At 37.1% G+C, this 24,236-nt stretch overlaps 1 long non-coding RNA gene across 6 annotated transcripts in view; it reads right to left on the bottom strand.

Annotated features, from left to right (window-relative positions):
* LOC111097339 overlaps positions 1-24,236 on the bottom strand; it is a 569,600-nt gene that overhangs the window by 430,260 nt on the left and 115,104 nt on the right. For all 6 annotated transcript variants that reach the window (XR_005364248.1, XR_005364246.1, XR_005364247.1 and 3 more), the window contains exon 2: positions 21,872-21,930. This is a non-coding gene — a long non-coding RNA (uncharacterized LOC111097339). The remainder of the gene's footprint in view (positions 1-21,871; positions 21,931-24,236) is intronic.

Genomic DNA, 24,236 nt, shown 5'->3' with positions numbered 1-24,236 from the left:
GTGTTATGCTATATGCTGGCAAATTGAACTCCAATAAAAAAATAAAAAATAAATAAAAATAAATAAAAACTGCATTTTATTTTTTATCCCTGTTTGGTTACTAAACCTTTTTTAAATTTTAATTTTAATGCAGAGTGTCCTAATTTTCTGGGATGAAATCAGTTTTCATATGACTGTTTTATATATAGATTAAAAACTGCATCTTGGATGAGCACTGGGTGTTATGCTATATGCTGGCAAATTGAAATCCAATAAAAAAATAATAAATAAATAAAAATAAATAAAAACTGCATTTTATTTTTTATCCCTGTTTGGTTACTAAACCTTTTCAAAATTTTAATTTTAATGCTGAGAGTCCTAATTTTCTGGGATGAAATCAGTTTTCATATGACTGTTTTATATGTAGATTAAAAACTGCATCTTGGATGAGCACTGGGTGTTATGCTATATGTTGGCAAATTGAACTCCAATCAAAAAAATCAAAAATAAATAAAAATAAATAAAAACTGCATCTTATTTTTTAAACTCAGACACTCCATTAGAAATATAGATGCCCCTTTAATCATTGAATATTTATACAATAAATATAATAATAACTTGAGGAAATGTCATTTCTAAATCTTAGTTTTATTATTTATTTTAAAAGAGGATACTGATGTATCTCTAAAGTAGTTTTTTAATTTTATTTATTTATTTATTTATTTATTTATTTATTTTTAAAGGTTTTATTTATTTATTCATGAGAGACATAGAGGCGCAGAGACACAGGCAGAGGGAGAAGCAGGCTCCATGCAGGGAGCCCGTTGTGGGACTCGATCCTGGGTCTCCAGGATTACACCCTGGGCGGAAGGCAGCGCTAAACCGCTGAGCCACCTGGGCTGCCCTAAAGTAGTTTTTTTAAAGAACAGATTAAGAACATTTATGTGAAGTAGCACAATGCCTCTCACACAGCAAGCACTCAATAAATTCCAGCTAACAGACACAAAATTTTGTGGCACAATCTTCTAAAACCTATAACAAGGTACAGCTTTATTATAAAGAGGCACCTGATTCTCATTATTCTAATCTTTTGGGTGTCATTTATTGATCACACACATATTATATTGCTCTAGTATATGCATAAGGATTGATTTGAGAAACAGGTAAGCGTGGTAGCTGTTGGGAAAACACACATGCACACATATATACACACAAATTTCTCCTAGCCAATTTGAATGATGTCAGTGAATTAAATGGTACTAGGAAATAGTATATAGTATAGAATTTATTACATTTTAGTGATACTAGTACCAATTCGTTTATGTACAACTTTTTGAATTTTTGAACAAAATATATTTTTTAATCCAGGTAATTTTGCTATTGAATGCAGTGTTCTCGCTTATAAAAGATCAAATCATTCTATTAAGATTGGCATCTTCCCCAGGTCCTGTCTCAATTTCACCTTCCTTTTATAGAACTGAATTTGTCCCTGCGACATTATTGGCATTGTATAAAAACAATTGCAGTCAATACCCTATGCGAATCCCCTTCACTCAGAAAATAAAGGGTATGGGACTCTAGTTAAGAGGGACACTCTTTGAAGCACTTCAATAGCTTCCTCAGATGGAGCATCTTCTCCTTCAGGATGTGACAGTGTATGGATTAGGCAATGACTTGGGGATTTGATTTTAAGTGCTGGGGATCTCTGTGACCAAATATATCCTGTCTCATCTAACTGATATTTGAAACCCCACTTTACCCAATTCTTTCCTCTTCTTGCAGGTTTGGTATGTGTGAGGAATATAACTTTATTCTGTCTTCAGTCATTTGAAACAACACAAATGAAGAACCCGATAGCTTATCAGTAAATGAGTAAGGCAGGCCAGTCAAGGACACTGGTGCTCTGATCAAACGACCAGAGTAAAACAGTTCATCAAGAAGACCCGTAACTCAAAGATGACATTGTGAGGACATAATACCGGTATCTTTCAAGTTTTGCCAAAAAAAACCTGAATGGCTGAGGCTGCATCTCTGGTTTCTAACTGTATCTGTCAGATATTGTACCCTGGATGATGACAGTCTGGGGTCTTCCCTTATCTTCAACCTGTGCCCTTGCTTTAGCTTTCGATGTACAACTATATATCCATGGGCACACAGTGGATGCCGCACTGTACTCTGTGGGTGTTTGGCTTACGTGATTTGTGGCTTTGGTGGCCTGATTTGGGTTTTGCCCTTGAGATAAACTCTAGTTCTGATGTGTGTATATAGTAAATGAAGCATATGAATGGCATAATTGGTACACGGTGGATCATGCTGTAACCCCAGATTGCATGGATACCTCAACAGTGAGCTGACTTAGGAACGGCACGTTGCACTTTGCCTCTGGTAACCTCTCCAAATCTCCCCTTCTAGGTAAAATACTTAGGATTGGGGGTTGTCCGGGCTCCTGATGGGAGATTTTGTTCTAAGCAAATGTAACACACTTACATAATAAAAACTGTGTGCTCCACCTGAAATAAAAATTATTATCCTGCAGATTATCTTTGCCAGTTTCCTCCCGCTCCCATGGATATTGCTGTATCAAAGCAAAGAGAGGCTCTGAAAGGTGTGAGAACATCCAAGTCATCACTGAATACAAAAGTACCCTTTGTCAGTAGGATGAGAAGATAACACATAACCTTGCCCCACTTAAGCTTAACACAGAAAGTGACTTAGGGAGGATGCTTCAGATGCGCACGTCAAAACGGTCACATGACCTGAGATGAATAGATTGTCTTTAGGACCAAGGAAGGAATATTTGAGAGGCAAAGAAACTCTCTCTGGGGTATGCTACACTGAAATAACTAAGTCCAGGTAACAAAGAAATTCTAGAATCCTGAAAATGAGGAATGCATTCTGCTTATCTTGGCTGCATAGAGAGACTCTGAGGAAGAAAGGCAGATGCTCTTGTAAGGCATTTTGCTTCCTGGGAAACTGGCTGTTTTCCCCATGGTTGGAGGGCACCATGTCCTGGTGTACCCAGGTTTGAGGAGCTGCTGAGTCACATGGCCTTTAGTATTAAAACCTGGGAAGTCCTGGGCACAGTGGGATCAACCACTCACCCTCCAAGGTCATGACAGCCTCATCTGATTAAAGTGAACACCAGGAGGAAGTCAGCAAAGCGTTGCTCTAATGGACCGGTGCCATGCTCCCATCACCCTGGCGGTGAACCCTACTGCTCCAGCCCTTCCAGGAATGGGTTTCTAGCCCAGGGAATATGTTCTTTCATCTCCCAAGACCCTTATACTTTTGTCACCTGGAAATCTACATCCTAAATATTACTTAAATCCCAAAGTAAAACTAGTGTGGAACTGGATGACTTTCATTTTCTCAATGCATTTACTTTTGGTCACTAACTACAGACATTTTGAGTTAAAGTGCACATTGCTAGAAAAAAAAGTGCAGATGTCTAATTCTTTGCAGGATTTATAATATTATATAGGGACTATTTAATATCCCACTACAATAAGCGAATCTGGGTTTATTACAAGCTAAACAACAACAACCAAAAAAAAAAAAATCACAAGTTGGGCAGTAATTAGCTTTGAACAGACATTTATTTTATACTTTTACTAGCAAAACAATTATAATTTTATGGTCCAGAAAAATGCATTCTTAAATTCTATGTCTGAAGTTGCTTTGCCAAACTAATGCAAATAATGTTATTAAGTAGATGGTAAAATGTGGTCTTGCGGCCTCTGTCCTATAAAGGACTTGGGAAATACAGCTAACACAAGTGTAGTGTTCACATTTCTGATTGTATATGCTTGTGAGGTACCAAACAAGCTGGGTTGGTCATTTCTGTTATGCATGAGTGCATCACTGTTACCAATCTTTCTACCTGCACTTTTTTTTTTCTCAAAATTCTCCCTCCATTCTAAGGTAGACAGCAAATAACTTGATGCACTTTATTTAATTTTTTAAGATTTTTATTTATTTATCCATAAGAGACACACACACAGAGAGAGAGAGAGAGAGAGAGAAAGAGGCAGAGACACAGGCAGAGGGAAAAGCAGGTTCCATGCAGGGAGCCCAATGCGTTACAGGATCCCAGGTCTCCAGGATCAGGCCCTGGGCTGAAGGCAGCGCTAAACCGCTGAGCCATCTGGGCTGCCCAACTTGATGCACTTTAATAGGTAATATTTGAAAGTGCAGTATGGAAGGTGAAACTTCCAAACCATATCCAGATCCCACCCAGGAGGCAGAAAATTTCCTGAGGTCTGATCACTCTTCTGAAAGGCCTATGACACCATCTTCTCCCAATAAAGAGCAGCTGGCTCATTCTTTCATCTCTTTCCATTCCTCAGTGATACCATTAGAATGACATGCTTCCACCTATAAATCGTGTATCCGAACAGCACTGGATAGTTCATCAATGACTCTCCATAGACAACAGAATGCCCCCTTGAAGGCCCTACCACAGTTACAACGACACCTCCACGAACTCTATCCCTATTGAAAGACTCTGGATCTAAGTCAGTAGCATTTGGTACATTTTGTCAGATACTCCTTACCTTCATATATCTGAGAGTGTCTTTCCTCAAACAACAGCAAGGAGAAAAGAAACATGCAAGGGCTCCACTAAACTATTTTGCAAACAGTTTTTTTTTTTATTTTTTTTATTTTTATGATAGTCACACAGAGAGAGAGAGAGAGAGAGGCAGAGACACAGGCAGAGGGAGAAGCAGGCTCCATGCACCGGAAGCCCGATGTGGGATTCGATCCCGGGTCTCCAGGATCGCGCCCTGGGCCAAAGGCAGGCGCTAAACCGCTGCGCCACCCAGGGATCCCTAAACTATTTTGTTAATAAACTCAGCTGTGGTTAAATTCAAGATACATATATCTTAGAAGGAGGTGCTAAAAGCACCCCAAACACACAGACACAGTGGCACAGGGTGAGTTGTCTCCAGTATTTTCCTTTTTGTCATACACACCAAGTTTTCCTTACCAGGAGTGGTAAGTTTTCAGGAAAATCTAAAAACACTGTTTTAGCACTCTTCTGTAAATTTTCAAATTTTTTGTTTACAAATATTTTAACTTTGACCAGTACTAATGTATTGTCTGCAGGTGCTTGCCAGCAGGTTTGGCATATCAGCGTAATTGTCTTGTCTCTGAATGAATCTAGCCAATGGCATTGAGAAATGGGATAAAGACCTATTTTCTGGGTTTGTGATATCATATCAGGTATTTCTATTTACATTTTTATGGTATGAAATAGATTATAATTTGTCCAGATTTTATCCATATCTATACATTTTCAATGGCTTTAGAAACATAACTCTGTATTTCTAAAGTAAAACATCTAATAATTCTAGTAAAATAATTTAGCCAAGAAGCCACCATTTATCAGTAAGCAAGTTCTCCAGCTCACTTATTTATCCAGTGGTCTCCCAACCTCCCCTTGGACTAGGATACAAATATTCAGTGTTACGTTTTTTTTTCCTACTAGGGGCTTGATGGTATATGAAGTTTAAGGAAGCAGTCAGTATTGAGAAAGATCAAAGAAAACAGTAGTTAAGGTATTTGGACCTAAGAGATAAGAAAGTATCTCTTCTCCCAGAAACAGATTGAAAATAAAAGTAAATTTACTCTAAAAGGAATATGGATATATCATATGTACAAAGCATATGTGACCAAGTACTGACAGTTGGCAATCATGTCCAGTTCTCCACCTCACTCATGAGCAGTTGGTAAAACAGGGACATAACGTTGTCTATGCTGAAATAACTTTTGGTATCAAAGGGATAGACTGATTTCAGATATTTTGCCAAAAACACATATATATGTCTTTGGATAAAAGATACGGAAATAAAAGAGAAAAAAAAAAAACCTATAACAACATTAATAGCAGGATTATTTGTTATTCCCTTTGGCATTATTGAGGCCAAAAGAGCAAACCACTTTTCTGCTGGCAATAAATGTGCATCTTATAACAAAGGGTGAATTTAATCAGGTAACCAATTTGTTAAAGGCTTGTTATGTAATCTATGTATAGAAACTGACCGCACAGAATTCAAAGAGCGATCTTATACCCTCATACGACATGAAAAAGGCTAACTGATTACATAAAATATAATGTTGTGCAGTCCAATCTTGAAACAGTGGTTACCTGATTCATGTGTGCGGGTTCTGGTCCCAGAGATAAAGTATATTCTCAATGTTAAAATAACAATGAGAATGATTAACAGCCTCTAGGTAGTGGTGTGGACTTCTTCCCACATACACACCCAGTGCATTCACCTTCACACTTCAAACCAGTCCAGCAAGCACAAAGAATACATTGAAGGAAGGAGAGATAATCACTGGGAAAATAAATCCACATAGGGGGTTGGAAGCTGCCTCAGGGAAACTGGCTTATAAATACCAAGTCTTGAATGCCACCATATCTGTATCATTATGATCTCTTTCTGGTAGCTTAACCATAGTCCTGGCTATAGAGTTTGTTCATAGGATGCAATCATGTTGTGCTAAGGTAAAAATCACCAATATCATCTGTGGAATTCTGGTGATTTCTCAAGAAGTTTGCACCCTTGTCAGAGTTCTTTTGGTCTTTTTGGTTATTGTAAGATGACATGTAAAGTGAAATGATACCATTTAAAGTAAACCAACCCTTCTCAAAAGCCAACCCTCCAAACTCATTCATATAATAAACATTTTGATATTTAAATCCTTCTTGATAGTTTATTCCAAAATTGATTTATTTACTGAAAACAAGCAGTGGAAAAGAATCCAATTAGCAAAGCCTGGGAAAATATGTTTCGAGTTGATGACTCTTCTCTTCCTCTTTCTCTCATGATGACAATTACAAATGAGCTTATGATAAACCAAATTTATAAAAGCTTTGTTGTTGTTGTTGTTGTTGTTGTTTAGTGGCTTTCATATGGAAAATAAAACAAGGAAAATATTTGAACTTAAGTTCAATTATATAGCTATTATATAGCTTTGTGATTCACCCTATAGATCTCAATAATTGATCTGGTTCCTCCGCCATCAAACATATAGGCTGTAAATACCTTTCAATGCAAATTATTGATGGAAACATGGCACTTGGATATAGATGTGTGCTTATGATTGTGTGTTTACACACAACTTAGTTCTAATTAGAACGCATCTTTAAACCTTCCAAACATATTCAGACTAGCCTTCTTCATTAACTTGGCAAAGGACTTTTAGCAGTCTTGGAATAAACACCATGATTTTTATTGCATAACAAAATTATAGCACTGGAAATGCAACCAGCTATATCATGGAATGACTTAAGTACCATATCTAAAATCTTAACAAATACTTAACAAATCATTTAGCAAAATTTCACTATTTCAGCAAATGACAAGTATATATTCTACACTAAAGACTTGTGACTATTGATAAATAAAAAGCAAATTGGTTGAGAGTTTCCCAAGAATGAGTCTCACTTTAAGATTCTCACCTTGGGCAGTAGTAACATTCTGACTGGATAATTCTTTGTTGCAGAAGACTGTCATGTGCATTGTAAAAGTTTAGCAGCCACTCTAGTTTCTACCCACTAGGTGCAAGTAGTATCCCCAACCACCCGCCTCCCCCCCACCAACAACCTTTTCAAGCTGTGACAACCAAAAATGTCTCTAGTTGCAAAATATCCCCTAGGGAGTAAATTCACTTGCACTTGAGAACAACTGGTTTAACATAATACAAAATGGAAATTATTTTTGTTTGTTTTTCTCAAAGTTTTTAAATTTGGAGGTTATAATTGCACATAAGAAGGCTTATGGGTACTATCTTTCCAAAGTTATAGAGGTAAGCATAGATGGCAGTGACTTTCTTTTAACTTTGGGATATTAGTATCAAATTTGAGAGAGCAAATACTAGATGAGGACAGGTACATAGTAGGTACCTGTACCTAGTATATAGTAACCTCCTTGAGGTAGGCTCAACACATTTTTAAAGGCTTGAAGGTCTCTTCATATTTAGCAAGAATCATGAGTTGCAAATTCAAAATGCTGGTTTTGACAGTAGATCTCTTGATACCCAAGGGCTGCTGCCTTTTAATCCTTTAAAAGTAAAGAGGCAGAATTTATATGAAACCAAAACAGAACAAAACAGATAAATAGATTCTGAGAGATGTCTTACAGGGAAATGGTACTTAGCAGAGCACTATAGACAAAAATGTAGAAGATGCTTTGTTCATTTGCACCTGCCCTTCAAGAGTTAAGTGAATTGAAGGCCAGAGGAAGAGTACCTCATGCTCTCCTTGTGTTCTTGACATCTCAACTACATTTTAGGAATTAAATGCTATCACAGATGAATGTGATTGTATTTCTGGTCCATTGCCCAGCAGTGTTCTATCTAGAATCTGGTGCTCAGTAAACGTTTGATGATTAAGGTAAACAGGTGAACCTAGCTAGGAGTCTATCTCATGGTTTCCTGTTTTGAGGAGTCCTAGGCAGGAAGTATAATATCAATTACAGTCAAGAAAGTAGCTTTTCACCAAAGCTATGCACCGCTGATATTCAAAGATAGAATATAATCTCTTCATTACCAAAAGATATAAGGAACTCTCCTTCTCACACTTTCCCTGAGGGAAAACATTCCACCAACTTTGCAGCAACAGGATATCACAAAAGTTTATCCTCAAATTTCTTAAATGAGAAATCTTCACCGAACTGTGTTTGTATACTGCGAAAATGAGAAACAAAAAAGGCAAGCCCCTAAGACCTGCTATGTAATAAGCTAGTTTCTCAGTTTGCTAGAAGTTTCAGTTATTCAATGTTGGTTTAGGTAAAATTAAAAGTGAAACATACTCTCTCTCTCTCTCTGTATCTCTCATTAATAAATAAATAAAATCTTTTGAAAAAGGGGGGTGCAGCCTGGGGTGGCTCAGCGGTCTAGCGCCTGCCTTCAGCCCAGGGCGTGATCCTGGAGACCCAGGATCGAGTCCCATGTCAGGCTCCCTGCATGGAGCCTGCTTCTCCCTCTGCCTCTCTCTCTCTCTGTCTCTCTCTTTCTCTCCCTCTATCTCTCATTAGTAGATAACTAAAATCATTATTTTTTTTTAAGTGAAACATAGGGTTGTAGCCCGACATTGCTAGACTTGCCCAGTAGCTGCCAGGAACCCAAACTAGACACGGAGAACTAAGGAGAAACAGCATGACTCATAGCCAACAGATATATTGTGGAGCTGGAGCTACTTCTGATACTCAGTTACCAAGAGAAGACAGTTTATGAGTCAAACACTGAGGACTGCATAGAGAGAAATTGCATGGGATTTCATGTGTGCTTCGGGGATCAATAGTTGCCCATTGTAATTACTAAAACACTCCACATCTTTGCAGTTGTCTAGAAAACCTACATGCCCTCTTCCCACCTCCTCTCCCAAAAGCTTTCCACTTCTTTCACCGCTGTTCAGCCACTTTATTTTTCTTGCCCCTCCCCTTCTAGTTTCAACACTTAGCATTGCCATCTTTCTCCCTAGAATTCTCCTTCCTCCTATTTTTCACATCTGGCCCCCACTTATCATCGATTCTTGCTCAGCTCAAATGTCACCCCCTCAGAGAAGCTGTCTCATCTTGTCCTTCTGGCTGAAGTCTTCACCTACCCATACCTATATTCCCTACCACTCACTCTCAACTCCATTGCCTGGTTTCATTTTTCTCCTAAAAAATGACCATCATCTGAAATTACCTTAATCATCATTTGATTGCATGTTTATTGTTGACCTCTACTAGAGCGTGTTATCTAAGGAGTAAGGATTCAGTCTCGTTGGCCTTCAAACAAATCTGGCACCAGATTTGTTCCTGGTACATGTGTTTTGACCCTTAAAAGGAATTAAAAATAATATATTTCAGAAAGTTGAGGCTGAAATCTAGTGATATCTAATGTGAAGAGGGTGAAGATCTTTATTACTGTACTAAATTCTTATCTGGAGCAAAAAGGAACAAATACTGTAACAAATATTATATGAGGAGGAAAGTGTTTCAGATCACATCATTTTAGTTGACTGGCATAGAGATATCTTTAGGACTGCCTCAGCCCCTGGCAAATGTCACCAAAAGGCAACATGAACATTATAATTATCCAGGGCTTTGATGAACAACAAAAAGTTTTCAACTTTCTATAAAGGACGTATGTAGTTGGGGCCCAAGCTCCAATAAACTCTGATCCACCATCATAAGGATTTGTGTAACCTACTTCAGGAGGGAAAAATAGGATTTAAATAGCACCTTCTCTTCATCTTCATCACAAAGGATAGCTAGGCAAAACCTGCCATGTTTGATCTATCAATGGGACAAAAAGGAATAAAACAACTAGGGTAAAATTAAAACATTTTTCACATTTGGATATTCAATATGAAAAAGCTGGTTCTAGAGGTACTGAATTCATAAAAATTGTCTGCTTCATCACTAACTTTCCAGAAGTGCCACTAATAAAAAGATAGGACTCTACACGGAACCTTTAGGTAGGCCTCTAGAATTTAAAAAGGCCCACAAAAAAGTTTGTTGCAATTGCAGGCAGATAGCTGAGGAATTAGAAGGCCATGATGGCTTGTGCAAACAGACCACAACAATAAGGACTTTGATAAAAACTCTGAAAGAATCTTTATACTTCAAACTATATGCTCTGAAACTGTGCACATTGCCTTTATACCCAGACAAACGTATCTTCGAACAAAAGGGATTCTGGGGCCTGTGGGAGAGCGAGATAGTCAGTGAAAGAGAAGTATATCAGAATGATGGTGTAGAATTGAAAGGGAAGCATGGGGGAACAGCTGTAGGACCCAGTTTAAAACAAACAGGTGGAAGGGAGTGTAAGGATGTCTGAGAAGCTCCAATGTGTTCTAATCAGCCATGGGAGAGAGGGAGGCAAAAACACTGTACTTTCTCAATGTGAATAAAGGCTCAGGTCTTGATGAAAGCTGGACCTCGGTAAGGGGCTTTGGGCACAAGATGAAGAGAAGCCAGGAAAATTCGTTTGAAGATTCAAAGTTAACATTTCAGTTGAATGATTGATTTATCACCAACAATTCAGCTGTAGGCTAAATGATCAAATTTAGGCTATTATCCTTGTAATTAAAGCTTTCTTAAAGCATTGGCTCTGTTACCTGTATTTTTTAACCAAATACTTCATATCTGGAAAACACTGAATTGGTAAAATCAAATTAACAAGAATTTATTGAATGACTCCAGTCCCTGGACTCTGGGAGAGCTGAAGCCTTCTCCGTTTTATTCATTGTGTATCCTTGCAATATGTACCAGGTAGTAGGCATTTACTATATAGCTGTTGATTGAATGAATAAATGGATTAATTAGTTTTCATTGCCAATTCATGTGCTTTCCAGATTTACGTCTCCCTTAATTAGATGACTTACACACCGAGGCTCTGGAACTATGGCCACAGATGCATACTAAAATTGAGGCATGTCCATTTGGTTGATTCCTCACTCTTTGTCAGTAGCAGGTTTGTTGCAGCAAAGAAAAGAAATTTAAAGGCATTTACCCCCCCATCAAAATAAACAGAATAAAGGCATCTATCAAGAGCATAGGCAATAACTAATGCATGTAGGTGCAGCTATGTACAAAAACACATTTCTGAGAAAGTCCTGATCTTAACATATCAAAGTATTCACCTATTTGGCACTAAATTAATTAATGAGATGTTCATAGGCATCTGAGCCCAAGTGATGTATCAGAGAGAGAAGCACAATTACTCATTTGAGTAATTATCTAATTAACCTTTTAGGAACAGAGCTTTTAGTGGGATTGTCATGAAATTTGAAGAACCTTTTTTTCTTTCTTTTTTTTTTTTCAAAATAAAACTGGCTCTCAGTATGTGGTTACTCATAAAGAAAGGGAAAATTTTTAGGATAGCCATGGGTATTTTTAAAAATGGTGCCCATTAAAGGCCATAATATTGACGCAATTTTCCAGGGCTGGTTTTAGTTTCCCCACTGAGTGGTAATTAGGTCATTGGGCCAGTCCTTCTCTTGACTGACCATTATGATTTCACCAGGTTTGCTTCTAAAAATAGCCTTTTGTAGGAATTGTTAGTCACTATCAGCTTTTCCCTGAGTTAATGTGGCTTTCGCTGAAGGTGCCAAAAGTACCTCCCTGGAAACTTAAGTTTTCCATGTGTTCATAGAACTAGTATATGCTAATTCACTATAGCAGTCTGAATTTTCTATGGTCCTGATTTGCCTGAACCAGCAAGTGGAAGTTAATTTATTTTATAGTCCATGGCCTTCCCTCTGAAGGGAACCACTGGCAAGCATTGTTTTGTGTTCATGTGAATAGCTACCTCCTGGAATAGGGAAACCATCTCTATGATTCTTAGAGTATTTCTCCTAAGCCAGGTTGACTCAAGTCTGCCCCCTTGATCTGCTATCTCGTGCTGGTCCTCCACTTTCTTTAAGGAGTGACACTTCTTCACTTAAAGAGCTCTTCTCTCAGGAGAGTTGCCCGTGTTCACACAGGGAGTTAAGTGGGAAGCGAGACAAGAGTAGTAAAGAAATTGGTATCTTAGGGACCATGGTCTACATAGATTGAAGCAATGAATTCAAACCAACCCAGGAAGTTTTGTAATAAACTAGTCAAGGTAACTATTACAATCAATGACATAGAGATTGATTTAGAGTTCTGGTGTCATGTGAAGATTAGAGATTTAGATATTTCTCCTTCACCTCTACTTTTAATTAGGTGCTTTTTTTTCTCTGTACCCGCTCTAATCTAAAAATTCAATCTTCGGGAAAAAGGAACACAGAGTAGGATGTCAGGAGACTCGCATTTTAGGTATGTCTAGTTTACTCCTATCACAAAATATTTTAAGTTCCTAATATGTACTATGTGCTAAAATACCCTTAACTCTGTCCGTATTCCAACCTCACCTTATAAAATGACCAGATGTGAAGAAGAAATAATACAATTTTGTGAAATGGCTTTGTGAATTAGAATAGCAACACTCAAGCTGAGATGCACTATGTCCTAGGGGTCCCTAAAACCATTTCAAATTGTCTCAGAAAGCAAAACTGTTTTTTGTGATAAGACACGATTAGCCTTTTTCCCCTATGCTGACCTTTGTTTTGATAGTGCAAAAACAATGCTAGCACCTTACTCTTTATCAAGACAATGGTATTAAACCATACTTGTCATTGCATTTTTCATTGCCATGGATTCATAAAACATATATATTTATGTTTATATGTTTACATACATGTATGTATGTGAGCCAGTTTTATTTAAGAAATCATGATGATGTAATAAAATTGTTCATTTTATTAAATCTAGAATTTTTTAAACATGTACTTTTAGTCATTTGTGTGATGAAATGGGAAGTAGGCCTGAAGCACTTCTACTGTCTACAGAGAAAAAGAATGCTCTTGTATAATTTTCTGAGCTATAAGCTCAACTAGTCATTATTTTTATAAACATTAATTTTACTTGAAAGAAAGTCTAAAGATATAATTATTCAGATTTGGATACTTGGCAGATAATTTTTCAGAAATATATCATGGTTTTGATTTGTATTTCCCTGGTGGTTCATGATATAGTGCATTTTTTCATATATGTGTTGGTCATGTGTATGTCTTTTTTGAAGAGATGTCTATTGAAGTCTCTAGCTCCTTTTTTTTTTTTTTTTTTTTTTTTTTGTAAAGATTCATTTATTTATTTGAGAGAGAGAGCAGGGAAGAAGGGACAGAGGGAGATAGAAAGAGAATCCCAAGCAGACTCCCCATGACCATGGAGCTGGATGTGGGGCTTGATCCTATGACCCTGAAATCATGATCTGAGCTGAAACCAAGAGTTGGATGCCCAACTGACTGAGTCACCCAGGTAATGTTGTTGTTGCTGTTTTTTGGGGTTTTTTTGTTTTGCTTTCTTGATTTGTGGTTTGTTTTTGTTTGTTTGTTGCTATTGAGTTGTAAAAGTTCCTTATATATTTTGGAAACTAACCACTTATTAGATAAGTAGTTTGCAAATATTTTGTTCCATTCCAGTTGCCTTTTCACTAAATTGATCGTTCCCTTTGCTATGTAGAAGCTTTTTAGTTTGACATAGTTCCACTAGTCTATTTTGCTTCTGTTGCCTGTGCTTTTGATTGTCAAATCTATGAAATCACTGCTAAGACCAATGTCATGAACATTTTCCTGTAGGTTTCCCTCTAGGAATTTTAAAGTTTAAGTCCTCAATCCATTTTGAGTTTATTTTATGTATGGTGTAAGAAAATGGTCTAACTTCATCCCACACCTGTAGGATGACTGTTATCAAAATAATAAACAGATAAAAAACAGAAGAAAATATTGGTGAGGATGTAGAGAAACTGAACGCTGGTACACTTTTGTTGGGAACACAAATGGTGCAACCACTATGGAAAACCATATGGATGTTTTTCAAAAAATTAAAAATAAAGCCACCATATGATTCAGCAATCTTATTTCTGGATATTTACCCAAAAGAATTAAAATCGAGATCTCAAAGAAATATTAGCAATCCTATGTTCACTGCAGTGCTAGTCACAATAGCCAACATGTGAAAACAATCTAATTGTTGGATGAGTGAATAAAGAAAATGTGGTATACATACAATATATACATACAATGGAATATTACTCACCATTAAGCAAAAGGGAAATCCTGCAATATGTGACAGCATGGATGAACCTTAAGAACATTATGCTAAGTAATAAAGCAGTCACAGAAGGATGAATACTGCATGATTTCCCTATAGTCAAAATCATAGAAGCAAAGAAGAGAATGGTGGTTGCCAGGGGCTAGGAATGGGAGAAATAGGGAGTTGCTAAAAAACATTATAAAATTTCAGTTATATAAGATGAATAAATTCTAGAAATCTGCTGCACAACACTGTGCCTATAGATATCAATATTAAATTGTACTTTAAAAAATCTGTTAAGAGTGTAGATCTCGGGATCCTTGGGTGGCGCAGCGGTTTGGCGCCTGCCTTTGGCCCAGGGCGCGATCCTGGAGACCCGGGATCGAATCCCACATCGGGCTCCCGGTGCATGGAGCCTGCTTCTCCCTCTGCCTGTGTCTCTGCCTCTCTCTCTCTCTGTGTGAGACTATCATAAATAAATAAAAATTAAAAAAAAAAGAGTGTAGATCTCATGTTAAGTTTCTGAACATTTTTTCTTATGATCAATCAATCAGTAAAATAAACCTGTCACTTCAAGAAAAACAACAGGTAGTATATGTCATTAGCAATAAAATGTAAGCTTTCCAGCAAAAATTAGAATTCTGGAAAAATTGTTTCCATCACTATGAGTATGATAGTGTCCCAATATTTCCAAACTTTTCTGATGTGATTTGTGATGGCAGTAACAGATATGATTGTTTAATATTATGAAATGTGTCAATGTTTAGAGGATCCACATAACTTAGTTAACCAATAACTTAGAGAACTAATATTCTCCATATAATCAATGCACAGTGTCAAAAACTCCTCTAGGGCTAAAAGATCCACTCAATGTTATGTATCTATATCTTAGGATACAAAAAGTTTCATTGATAGTATCTCATACTTTACATTGCAACTAAACTTTATGACACTACCTTTTCTAGAGTTTTGGTATAGTATTAAGGAAAAAAATATCCAGAATTATCTGACAAGTTTATTAAATAATTCCTCTCTTTCCAGATACACATACTTACATGGCCTGGTTTTCTTCCTATATTTCAGGCAAAACAAACATCAAAGCAAAATGTAGAAACAGAACGGGGGTGCTAGAGTGGCTCAGTTGGCTGAGCGTCCAACTCTTGGTTTCTGTTCAGGTCATGATCTCAGGATCATGAAATGGAGCCCCATGTGAGGCTCTACACTCAGTGTGGAGTCTGTCCCTCTCCCTCTGCTCCTGCCCTCACTCACACTCACTCTCTCTCTCAAATAAATAAAATCTTAAAAAAAAAAAAAAGATTTTTGACACAGAATGATTCAGAAGCACATATGAGAATTCAGCTGTCTTCTTTTAAGCCTGACATTAAAGAGATTTCCAAAAATGTAAAACAATGTCATTTTAGTATTTGGGGGAGCAAAATAGAGTCATTTTTCATTAAAATATGTTACTTAGTCTGACATGTAAATATCTCTCATTGCTATTGTAAATACACTAATTTTTTTTGAATTTTCTCACTTGTAATTTCCAATATAATAAATATTAATAGATATTGCCCAAATAAACAAAAAGCTCTTTGGTCTCATTGGTTTTTAAGAGTATAAAGGGGTCTGGGCAATAGGTTTGAGAAACACTACTTTAAAGTGATGTGTTTCTGCTTCTTCTCTCTGTCAGTAATAAAAACAGCTAACTTAGGAAAAGGCACTGGGAAATCCAAGGACCCCAGTCCCTGCTGCTCTCTGACATACTGGAGGGTGGCTGCTCAGGTACTCTGTCTTTTCACTAGCTCAAGATTCACCAGGTTCATTACTGAATCTAGTTGAGTGCAACAGTAAAATACTAAAACTGCTGGTAATCAACTTTCAAGATTTTGTTTTCATTGATTTTCCCAATTCCCAGTGGTATACAATCCCTTTTTCTTTACCCATTTGGCTTCTTAATAACAATTGCATATTGTTTCGTAAAAGGCAGATACTCATTGCAATCCATCAAAAACAAGGCCAGGTTACCTTCAGAGCGACTGAGGTGATCCCTTGTTTGGAGCGCTTTCTTCTACTTCTGAATAGGTCTTGGCTTTCCTCTTTGGAAGTAGTCAAATTGTCCACAAGCAATCATGTGTAAATATTAAGCTTTAGAGCTTCAGGATGTCCTGAAAATATTTCCATTCATGGTGTTCCATACACAACAATTGGAGGATTTTCACAATCCAGCTATTAGAAATGAAATCATTTTTATACCTGGATCTATCTGATTGGTCTCAATTAGCTTAGAACTATAAAAAAATAAACTTAGTTTGAAAAGTTAAGCATTACCCAAAGTGTGCCATTGTTTTACTCAATAAATATGTGTCCCAGTCCTAAGACCCTTGACCTAAGAATTTCCATTTAAACCTTATAATATCTCCCATTCTTTTGAAATAGGTGTTACTTCAGTCTTACAATTAACAAAACAGAGACTCATATAGTGAAACTTGCAGAACCAAGATTAAAAATGAGGTTTATTTGATTTCATATTGATGAGCTCTGTAACTAACACAGCATAGGTAGATTAGAATAAGGACAGATTTGAGATCACAAATCAATTAGGAAGTCACTGCATTGTTCGAATGAAAGGCAACATGATGAAATTTATTTTCTTCTCTTGAAGAAAGATTAATTTTTTCCAAGTATTTTTATGATATAAAATCTCTCAACAAATGGTCAACAGATCTGATGCTGTTAGCTCAGAAGGCCTCAGTTCTGGTGTTTCCTATTTATAACTGATTTATCAAAAAACTTGAATAATTGCTAGACAAAAGCTAGTTTGTACTAGAGCAACTGCTGTGGTTTTGGCATTTAAAAAATCAGCAATTGATATATTTTCACTTAAAGCTAACATAGCTGGGGATCCCTGGGTGGCTCAGCGGTTTAGCGACTGCCTTTGGCCCAGGGCATGATCCTGGAGTCCCAGGATCAAGTCCCGCGTCCGGCTCCCGGCATGGAGCCTGCTTCTCCCTCCTCCTGTGTCTCTGCCTCTCTCTCTTTCTCTCTCTCTCTCTCTCTCTCATAAATAAATAAACTTTTTTTTAAAGCTAATATAGCTAATCAATATTCATTTTCCTCACTAAAAATGTCTAAATCTACATGTTTTGTTTCTCTGTTTTCTTTTCCCTCCTCATATTCATAAACTGAAGTCTGAGGAGCAAAACCCAAGCCTTTATTTTAACCTCCATTAAGAGGTGATCTTTCAATACTGGATTGCTATTTCTCCAGAAGTAAAAGTAGAATTCAGTAATTTAATAAAGGCCTACTCCTAGGTATGTAAAAAGATTTTGATAGAGTGAAAGATCCCATTCACAACTTCATCTCCACAGTGTGATCTCATTTGAGTATTATAAATAATTCCCATTCATTGAAAAGAAATAACTTAGTGAAAATGCTCATAGAAGAAAACACAAGTATGTCTAAGTTTCCAAATTCAGATTTTAAAATTTCACAAATTTTTTTCATCACATTTATGTTTCTAGTAGTTTTTGAAAATTATCCCCTTCCTCTCCTGCATAAGACCCTCCTGGATTTCCCTCTATGTACAGGGTAAAGTCGATGTTCTTGCATCTTAGCCAAAAAACTACCAAGTCCTGCCCATGTTTACTCTACAGCCTTAGGCATCCCTGCAACCCAGCTTGTCTCTTTCTCTCTAACCACGATGACGTATTACCTAGTTGCCTAAATGTGACGTATTACTGCACATTTATCTGCTTCAACTATTCATCCTGCTTCCTGTTCTTGGACTGTTCGCCCTCCTCCCAGCATTTTCAGCCTGGGGGCATACATACATCTTGACACTCACCTCAAGTACCATCTATTGACAAGTACCAAGTCAAGTACCAAGACTTTTTTCTGACAAGTCTGTTGTGCCCACCCTACCCTCAGCCAAACCTGAGCACATTTCTTCCTCTCAGCTAAAACTTCAATATTCTTCTATCATCATATGTTTACATCTATGTTTCTCCTCAGATCTACAAACTTCTCAAAAACAGAGGTCCCTTTTGTTGACCTTCTTTCCTAGGCATATATTTTAACAGTAGGCACATATTAGACACTCAGTAAACATCTGTTGAACAAACGTATAGATCTTCAACCCAAAGACTTTCTACAACTGTCTAAATATAAAAAATATACATTAAGTCAATATTCTGGTAAATTTAAAAAGGTAAAACAAACATTATGATAAAACCCAGAAATCCTACTCTGTGATCACCCAAGGAAATGATATTTTAAGATTAGTTGATACAAATAGTACATTTGAAGCATTAATGAGATTCAGAAACAAAGTGTTACTATCTTGGTTTGACTTATATTCAAAACAGTGTCTATTTGTAAATTAAGTAGCACAGCTTATAAAAGTAGCATTGTTAAATTTACTATCTACACAGATTCAAATTTTTTTATATTCCAACTGAAATATGTAGTATTTTAAACTAAAACCAGAAAAGTGGCATCTTATGCTTAAGAAGTTGCCTAGTCCAATGTCCAAGGCAAAGCAGGCACTTGATCAATTTATCTTGAATGAATTAATGAATAAACTAATGAATGAATGAAAAACAAATGAAATCTATCAATTCCTCTAGTTGACAGATGATAAAATTGATACCCAAGAGTTACAAAACAATGATAGATAATCCACTGTTATGGCTCCTAGATCAATACTGTGTTGTATGTAAATTATAAATGTTATAATATTTAATAACTTTGAATGAAGGAGCACATAGTCAGAGATATAGAACCTCAGTGCAGGACAAGAAACATTTATCCTAAACCTAATACAGACCTTACATTCTGCTGGGTGCTGCAGATACAAAAAAAAGAATGAATAAGCCAGAATCTCCCTCAAGTACAGTCTCGTAGTAGAGAAAAACAAGTATTTATAGTGCAATGTGATACACACAGACTTAGGGCAACACAAATGAGAAAGTGATTCAACCTAGGGAAAAAAGGGGATAAAAAAGGAGAGGAAAGGAAGGATGAAATTGAAGCAGCCTCTGAAGAATAAGTAGGCATTTTCCAAATAGATGAGATAGGGAGTGGAATTCTAGGCAGGAGACACCAATGTCAGCTCATCTAACATCATGGAAATGATGGATCTGTACAAAAAAAGCTTCAAGAATAGAACCAATGCTGACCTCAGCAGAGGGCAATAGTACTGCATAAATGGAGAGAAATAAATAGTTTTTTCTCCAGTCACTCCCAAGTGGGAAACCAACATGCCAGGAGCTATGAAGAGCCTCAGGAGAATACGAACTAGGAAGAGCCCTCTGTTTGAAGGAGATGCACCTCCTTGTACCTAATGCATTGCGGGCCAACACACCTTGGTGAGAAATACCCTGACCTAAGCGGCTATCAGGAGATAGTAATGCACTATATGCTTTAGGTCAACACAATATTATTGTTTACTTACTAATCCACTTGTTTTATTTACTGTGCCTGGTTCATTTTTGCATAGATTTTCTTTCTAATTTTCTAAATATTAATATTTCAATTCACAGGAAGCATTCTTTATTCCAAAGAATAAAAAAGGTATGATTTTAATGATTCGGTACAGCGTTAGATGGAGAAACATCACACCCGTGGGTTGCTCTATAGTCTTGATTACATCCAATATTAGAAGTTTAAAAATCCTGAGGTGAGAAAGGCAACAAAAAATGAATATTGTAGATTGGTGATAGGTAAGTAAGCTCTTGGAATCCAATCTCAATGACACCCTCATCCTTCACTAAACATGGAGGCCTATAAATTACTGAAATAGGGGTCACATCCCCATTTCATCCCACCCAACTCAGCTCCTTAAGAACCACAGGAAGTATCAAATCACACAGTGTGAACAATAGGAGGGAAAAACAGTAGGTTGGGAAAGATAATTCAAGTGGACATAAGAGAAAGGAAACAGGAGAGAAAATGGCTCAGATTTCTGGAGGAAAGAGTTATTTATTTATTTATTTATTTATTTATTTATTTATTCATGAGAGACACAGAGAGAGAAGCAGAGACACAGGCAGAGGGAGAAGTAGGCTCCCTGTGGGGACCCTGATATGGGACTTGATCCCAGGACCCCAGGATCATGCCCTGAGCTGAAGGCAGACACTCAACCACTGAGATACCTAAGCATCCTGGAAAGAGCTACTTAATAAAACATGTAAAAGATTGACAAGAAGATCCCTCAGGTCTCTTACTCTTGGCCTTTGTCATCTTCATCACAACCTCTACCACCACCACCATCATCAGGTAGTACTGCATAGAGATTCAAGCCTTAGATTAGTTTTCAAAAGCCCCAGTCTACAGACTCACTATTGTTAGCCCATTTTAGGTTTTACCTTCAATTACTGGATTCCATAAGCCTCAATCCCCTCATCTGTAAAATGGGGAAAATAGCAGTACCTAACTGAAGAGATACTTAGGATAATTAAGATCATCACAATAAAGTTTTAGCACACTACCTGGCCACAGGACAGACTCTCAATAAGGTCCACTATTGTCGTTATCATCGTGATCATCATCATCATCTGAAAATTTCCTGATTGCCATTTTTTGTAACGCCAGCCAATTCAAAGAGGGATTCATATATCTTACACCAGAAATCTGGTGATGACCACCAAATATATGCATGGATATGAATTATCAATGGACTACTTTTTCATCATGTGGAAATTGCCTTTAAATAAGCAGGAATGATCATAGTCTCCAAAACATTTCTTAAATCTTCTATAAATGAAAGGCATGTTTTTTCTTGGTAAACATTATAATCCTGGCCACTTTGAGAAATTAAGGAAGTTGCTTTTGTTTTGTTCACTCTGCCTTGATTTTTTTTTTAATGCCAATACACACCCTTCTTGAACAAACCCCAGCCAGACAGATATTTGCCATTTCATTATTGTTTTAAAGTGTTAGCCCCAGACACATAAGCATTGTTGGAATGCAATGGAAAAAAAATGTTTTAAATCTCAAATGGGGTAATAAACTGTAGCCAGAAGCTAATTGTCCTGAAACCCGAGCTTTTATAACATGTTACTACTGTAGTGGGACCACTCAGCACTCCTTCGGTGGGGTTGTTGTGTAATTGGTAGTAGATTACGTTGCAGACATATAAAAAAAAAAAAAGATGTCAAATCAGACATTTCTGCTTATTACTGTAGACCTCAGCATAATTCTCAAAGCAATCAATGCATTTCATCCATTAAACTATTGATGGGGGTTATTAATTCATATAACGTTTAACTACTCACTATGGACTTTCTCTCTGCCAACTTTCTTCCACCCAAGAAGTCCTGAAATGTTGCCGCTCCTGTCAAAAGAAATGAATCATTAATAAGAACCAGCAAGGCCAGAGGCGAGCTAGAAGCTGGGCCATGATATATATAGGCTTCACATTCTTTTAATTCGGTGCTGAACTGCATGTGTAAAAGGAGCAAATAGCCCAGTAGGGTTTTACCAAGAGGCTGAAAGAAACACAAAAAGGATATATCCGTCAAAACTATTTATTGAGGATTTAGGGATCTGAGAATACTTTTTATGTTTAGATAATACATTAGGTAGACACATTAAGAGTCAATAGTAACAAGAATTCAGAAGCAATACTCCAACTAAACTCTAACCCCAGGAGGCTAGGGCAATGATCATACTTATCTGCCAAAGCCTTAACAAAATTAGGCAAGACCAGGCAAGAGTATGCCAATGTCCAAAGAAAATTTTGTGATAAGAATGTAAGAAATACCTCTTCTTCCAAGTCTTAATCTTCATATTAAGATTTGTTAGTTTCTATCTTTTTTTTCCTTTGCTCTCATCCCCCATCTTTTTTTTATAATTACTTTTTTTTTTAAGATTTTACCTATTTATTCATGAGAGATAGAGAGAGAGAGAGAGGCAGAGACACAGGCAGAGGGAGAAGCAGGCTCCATGCAGAGCCTGATGTGGGACGTGGGACTCGATCCCGGGTCCCCAGGATCATGGCCTGGGCTGAAGGCAGCGCTAAACCACTGAGCCACCCACGGATCCACCCCCCAAATCCCTTTGTTGAGACGCTCTGCCCTCAGGAGAATTCTAGTATCAATGTGAGCTTACAAAATGGAGAAGGAGTTTGGTTATTAGAAGAGACTTGTGAAAAATAAATATATAAAAATAAGAGACTTGTGTGATAACAAAAGCCATGAGCTTTGAAGTCAGATTTGAATCTATCATCTGATTCTGTTAACTCCTTATTGAAAAATAATGTTACCCTCCTAAGTTCCAATCTCTTCCTGTATAAAATGAGGGTAATAATGCTAACCTTACAGAGCTTTGACACAGTATAAAAGCAATAGGGTGCATTGACTACTGACTCAAATTCTTGGCACTAAGATGATAACCAGTGATGGATAGGGGATGGTGACAATGATGACAGCGAAGCACCCGGTCAGTGTGGATATTCACACTAATGTCCCAAAGCAGATCTGAGGCCTAGATCAATACCAGTATCCTGGAAACTTCATTCCACCATATATGTGTTTTGCTTTAGCCACCTGTTGGGCATTTGCCAGATTAATTTTTAAAAACAGTGGAAGAATAAGCCTGGCCCGAAGAAGAGGAGAACAGCCTTCATATGACTCATAGCTGAAAAGCCAAGCCCATTTAGAGAATTGGAATAAAGCTTGGGATCTGAATGTCCTCACATTATTTTCAGGCTGCCAAGGATTCCCTCAAACAGGCAAGAACAATTCCTTCAATCAAGTTTTGAATAAATCTGACAGTAAGGAAAAATTCTGTGGTAAGAGAATTATGGAATTGAACTTAATAATTTTGTTTTTTCTTACCCTGAGAACAGAGTCCTCCTCCTTATAGCTGTAACATTTTTCCAAGTTTCTTATACTCGTAACATGATTAAGATTTTACAAAATATACCTGAAATCTCAGCTGATACTCACGGATATCACTTGAGCTCCTTATTATTACTACCATCACCAATTTACAGCTTAAGCTCAAAGTGGACCAAGCAACTTGCCCAATTGTCACACCACTGGTGTGTCACAAAGACACAATGATATTCCCAGACTACAGATACCGAGTCCAGGGATATTTCACTAGAGGTTTACAAGTGTGTTTAAATTGTACTGCTGAGGGCCACAGATCAACTTGAATAGGCACCCTTTAATTAAGCCTCTTCAGGAGGTATCTGTTGGCCCTGAAAATTTTCATATACAAGGATTTCCTGTTTTTTGAGGATCTTCTGACTCTAAAATATTTTTAAATACATGAAACATGACTGATTACTTAACTATATCAATTTAATTTCAGATGAATATTATTTTTCACAAAGAAGAGTTTGCAAGTATCCTAGACATTTTCATTCATTTATATCTCTAAAAATACTTTAAATAATCCTTTATAATGTATTGGGCAATAATCTCAGCTCTAGATAGAAAGGGAGACAGAACATGAAAGACTTCTAACTCTGGGAAATGAACTAGGGGTGATGGAAGGGGAGGTGGGCAGGGGGTGGGGTGACTGGGTGATGGGCACTGAGGTGGGCACTTGATGGGATGAACACTGGGTGTTATTCTGTATGTTGGCAAATTGAACACCAATAAAAAATAAATTTATAAAAAAAAGAAAAGT

Source organism: Canis lupus, chromosome 9 (genome assembly GCF_011100685.1).
Source record: "Canis lupus familiaris isolate Mischka breed German Shepherd chromosome 9, alternate assembly UU_Cfam_GSD_1.0, whole genome shotgun sequence".
In the NCBI taxonomy this organism is placed as follows: domain Eukaryota; kingdom Metazoa; phylum Chordata; class Mammalia; order Carnivora; family Canidae; genus Canis; species Canis lupus.
Note: the sequence above shows the minus strand (reverse complement) of the source record. Positions and strands in the feature narration are given on the sequence as shown.